This window comes from Notamacropus eugenii, chromosome 1, assembly GCF_028372415.1.
Source record: "Notamacropus eugenii isolate mMacEug1 chromosome 1, mMacEug1.pri_v2, whole genome shotgun sequence".
Classification (NCBI taxonomy): domain Eukaryota; kingdom Metazoa; phylum Chordata; class Mammalia; order Diprotodontia; family Macropodidae; genus Notamacropus; species Notamacropus eugenii.
This window is the reverse complement of record NC_092872.1, coordinates 319,792,197-319,797,536: the sequence shown is the minus strand read 5'-3', so window position 1 is coordinate 319,797,536 and position 5,340 is coordinate 319,792,197. Positions and strand designations below refer to the sequence as shown.

The following is a 5,340-nucleotide window of genomic DNA, read 5'->3' as shown; positions in this document are numbered from 1 at the left end:
TTTGGTCAATTTGGTTTAGAAAAAGAAAAAAATGAAAGGGTGAGCTCACCTCCAGTGAAGAGGAAGTTACAACAATAATCAGAAATTATTGCCATTCTTGGCCATAAACTCAACAATCTAAACGAGATGGACGAGTATTCAAAAAATATAAATTTCCCAGATTAACAAAAGAGGAATTTGAATACTTAAACAGCCCCATCTCAGAAAAAGAAATTGAACAAGTATCAATGAACTCCTTAGGAAAACATCTCCGGGACTGGATGGATTTGGAAGTGAATTCTATCAAAAATTTAAAGAACAATTAATTCCAATATTATATAAACTATTTGGGAAAATTGGGGAAGGAGTCTCCCCAAGTTCTTTTTACATTACAAATGTGGTTTTGATACCTAAACCAAGAAGAGACAAAACAAAGAAAGAAAATTACAGACCAATTTCTCTAATGAATATACATGCAAAAGTTTTAAGTAACATTTTAGCAAAATATATATATATATATATATATATATATATATGTATGTATGTATGTATGTATGTATGTATGTATGTATAGCAACTGATCATGAGAATAATACATTATGGTCAGTTATGATTCATTGCAGGAGTGCAGGGCAGGTTCAAAAATAGGAAAAGTATTAGCTTAACTGATCATATCAACAACAAAACTAACAGAAACCACATGATTATCTCAATAGATGCAGAAAAAGCTTTTGACGAAATATAACACCCATTCCTATTGAAAGCAGTAGGGAGCATAGGAATAAATGGAACTTTCCATGAAATAATAAGCGTTATCTACTTAAAACCTTCAGGATGCATTACATGCAATGGAGATAAGCTAGATGCATTTCCAATAAGATCGGGTGTGAAAAAAGGATGTCCATTATGACCACTGTTATTCAATATGATACTAGAAATGTTAGTTGTAGCAATTAGAGAAGATAAAGAAATAGAAGGAGGTAGAATAGGCAAAGAAGAAACTAAGTTATAACTCTGTGCAGATGATATGATGATATACTTAGAGAATCCCACAGATTCAAGAGAAAAACTACTTGAAAAAATAAAGAACATTGGCAAAGTTGCAGGTTACAAAATAAACCCACACAAATCTTCTTCAATTCTATGTATTACTAAGAAGCACAACAACAAGGGATAGAAAGAGAAATCCCATTTAAAGCTGGGGTAGTCACTATATTTGGGAGTTTACTTGTCAAAACAAACCCAGGGACTATATGAACACAATTATTAGACAATTTTCCCACAAATAAAGTCAGATCTAAATAAATGGAAAAACATCAGTTGCTCATGGGTAGGCTGAGCCAATGTAATGAAAATGACAATACTACCTAAATTAATTTATTTATTTAGTGGCTTGTCAATAAAACTATCAGATAATTATTTTCTGGAGCTGGAAAAAATAATACCAGAATTTACCTGGAAGAACAAAAGGTCCAAAATATCAAAGTGGGTAATGAAAAGAAATGTTAGGGAAGGTGGCCTAGTGCTACCAGATGTCAAATTGTATTACAAAGCAGCAATTATCAAAACCACTTGGTATTAGCTAAGAAACAGAAAGGCAGGCAAGGAGAAGAGGCTAGGCACTCAAGACAAGTATTCAAAGAATATAGTAATCTACTGTTTGATAAACCCAAGGACCCCAGCTTCTGTAATAAGAACTCACTGGTTGACAAAAATTGCTGGGAACACTAGAAAACATTGTGGTAGAAACTAGGCATAGACCAATGCCTGACACCATGCACAAGAATAACATCCAAATTGATATACAATCTGGTTATGAGCATTGATACTATGGCCCTATGAGAGGCGTCTTCTCATCATGGCGGACCCAAGAGATAAGGCTCTTCAGGACTACCATAAGAGGCTGCTTGAGCACAAGGAGATCGATAGACGCCTCAAAGAGTTAAGGGAACAGTTGAAAGAGCTTACCAAGCAATACGAAAAGTGTGAAAATGATCTGACCACCTTACAAAGTACTGGGCAGATTGTAGGTGAAGTCCTTAAATAATTAACAGAAAAAAAATTCAATGTTAAAGCAATAAGTAGACAAAGATATGTTGTAAGTTGTCGGCATCAGCTTGACAAGAGTAAGCCGAAGCCAGGGACAAGAGTTGCTCTGGATATGACTACGCTAACTATCATGAGATACTTGCCAAGAGAAGTTGATCCTCTGGTTTGCAACATGTCTCATGAAGACCCTGGGAATGTTTCTTATTCTGAGACTGGAGGGCTTTCTGAACAAATCAGAGAAATAAGAGAGGTAATAGAATTATCCCTTACAAATGCTGAATTATTCCAGGGTGTAAGAATAATGTTGTTTGATATATGGACCACCAGGTACAGGAAAAACACTCTTGGCAAGAGGTATTGCTAGGCAGGTGGACTGCAATTTTTTAAAGGTTGTATCCAGTTCCATTGTAGACAACTACATTGGTGAAATTGCTCATTTGATCAGATAAATGTTCAGTTATGCCAGGGATCACCAGCCATGCATCATTTTAATGGATGAAATAGATGGTGTTGGTGGTTGTCGTTTTTCTGAGGGTACTACAACTGATAGAGAAATTCAGAGAACTCTAATGGAGTTACTGAATCAGATGGATGGATTTGATACTTTACACAGAGTAAAAATGATCATGGCTACCGACAGACCAGACACATTGGATACTGCTTTGTTGTATCCAGGAAGATTAGATAGAAAAATACATATTGATTTACCAAATGAACAAGCAAGATTAGACATATTGAAGATTCGTGCAAGTCCTATCACAAAACATGGTGAAATAAATTAAGAAGTAATTGTGAAACTCTCAGATGGTTTTCATGGAGCAGATCTATGAAATGTTTACACTGAAGCACATATATTTGCAATTCATGCTGATCATAATTTTGTAGTACAGGAAGATTTCAATGAAGGCAGTAAAAAAAGTGGCTGATTCTAAGAAGTTGGAATCTAAACTAGATTATAAATCTGTCTAAGTTATGTCTTAAAAGACATTAGCATAATATAAAAATAAAGCTGAGGAAAATAATGTAAAAAAAGATTGATACTATTGACAAATTTGTGGAGTAATAAACCATGTATTTATAAGATTTATGGAGAAAGGAAAAAGTTTTGACTAAAGAAGTGGTAGAAAGCATTATGAAATACAAGGTGGATAATTTTGATTACATTAAACTGAAAAGTTTTTGCACAATCAAACCCAATGCAACCAAGATTTGGAGGGATGCAGAAAACTAGGAAAGAATTTTTGCAGCTAGTGTCTGTAATAAAGGCCTCATTTCTAAAATATATAGAGAACTGAATCAAGTGTACAAAAATACAAGCCATTCCCCAATTGATAAATGGTCAAAGGATATGAACAGGCAGTTTTCAGAGGAAGAAATTTAGGATATCTATAGTCATATGAAAAAAAATGCTCTAAATCACTATTGATTAGAGAGAGTCAAATCAAAATAACTCTGAGGTACCACATCACACCTATCAGATTGACAAACATGACACAATAGCAAGATGATAAGTGTTGGAGAGGATGTGGGGGAGTTTGTACACTAATTCATTGTTGGTGGAGCTGTGAACTGATCCAACTATTCTGGAGAGCAATTTGGAACTGTGCCCAAATAGCTACAAAACTGTGCATACCCTTTGACCCAACAACATCCCTTCTAGGACTGTATCCTCAGGAGATCCTAAAAATGGGAAAGGGTCCAACATATACAAAAATATTTATAGCAGCACTCTTTGTGGGACCACAAGCTGGAAATCAAGGGGATGCCCATCAATTGTGGAATGGCTGAATAAATTCTAATGTGTATATGTAATGGAATACTATTTTACTCTAAGAAATGATGAACAGGAAGACTTCAGAGAGGCCTGGAAATACTTATATGACACTGAGCAAAGGGAGCAGAACCAGGAGAACTTTGTGCACAGCAACGGACATAGTGTGCGAGAATATTTTTCTGGTGGACTTGGGACTTCATTACAATGCAAGGACTTAAAAAAATTCCCAATGATCTTTTAAGGCAAAATGCCTTCCACATTCACAGAAAGAACTGTGGAATTCAATTGCAAAATATAACAGATCATGGTCTTTTGTATTATGTTTTGGTTTGTTATATGATTTCTGTCACTCCTTTTAATTCTTCTACACAGTATTACTATAGTGAAAATGTATTTAATAGGAATGTATGTGTAGAATCCATATAAAATTGTATGCTGTCTCAGGGAGAGAGGGCAAGGGAACGGGGAGGGAGAGGGGAAAAAATCTAAATCATGTAGTAGTAATTGTAGAACACTGAAAATAAATAAAATTAATGAAAAAGATAGATCTATTGAGACTATAGGTCTATTTCCTGTTCTCTCAATTGAGGAAATTTATGTTTTTGTAAATATTCTTCCATGTCACTTAAATTGTTAAATTTATTGGCATATAAGTAATAAAAATAACTCATTATAACTTTTTAAGTTCCTCTTCATTCCTTCTGTATTCATCCTTTTCACTTTTGATTTGGTTTTCTTCTCGTTTAAAAACCAAACTGAACCAATTGTTCATCTATTTTATTTGCTTTTTGCTCATGACAGGAACTTTTTTTTTTAATTTATTAATTGTATGGATTTTTCTTACTCTTGATTTTATTAATTTCAACTTTGCTTTTTGGATCTCCACTTCATGTTTTAATTGGGGATTTTTTTGTTCCCATTCTATTTTTTTTTTCTTATTTCATGCCAAATTCATTGGTTTATTTTCTGTATTTTTTTGTGATAAGCATTTAAGATGCAAATTTTCCTCTAATCCCTGTTTTTACTCTGTTCAGAGTGTTTTGTCTTTTCAGCACCTCTAGGCCCAGCTTCTCAAAACACAGGATTCCTTCAATCTTTACTTACTCAGCATCTGCTATTCTTCAGATGAAAGTTTGGGAGGTAAAAATTTTTGAGATAAAATATCTTGAGGGAGGTGAAAGTTGAAGTGAAATTTCTTGAAGCCTAACTGCTTCTCTCCAGGCATACTGTTTATTGATTCAGTGTCATCAGTTTAGAGGGATTTACACTTCACTCAGATGAAATATCAGCCTCTAGAGGAAGCCTGAACAACATTGACCTGCTGAGGGGCAGTAAACTGAGCAGGCCTGTTTTATATAATCTACACTTTTCGAGGACTGATTGAAATCCTTTCTTAGGCTATATGTTTTATCCACCTTCTCTGGAGGCTTTCCTGAGGTCCTCTCCAGACGTCTTAGGAGGATAACTGCTTTCCCACTTTATTTTTGTTATTCTGTGTTCATTTTCTGACAATTTCTGTCTGTTTGTGGAAGAAATAT

At 34.5% G+C, this 5,340-nt stretch overlaps 1 pseudogene; it reads left to right on the top strand.

Moving 5' to 3' along the window:
- The first annotated feature begins 1,819 nt into the window (after positions 1 to 1,819).
- Positions 1,820 to 2,997, top strand: LOC140525494 (26S proteasome regulatory subunit 10B pseudogene; annotated as a pseudogene).
- The last annotated feature ends 2,343 nt before the right edge of the window (positions 2,998 to 5,340 follow it).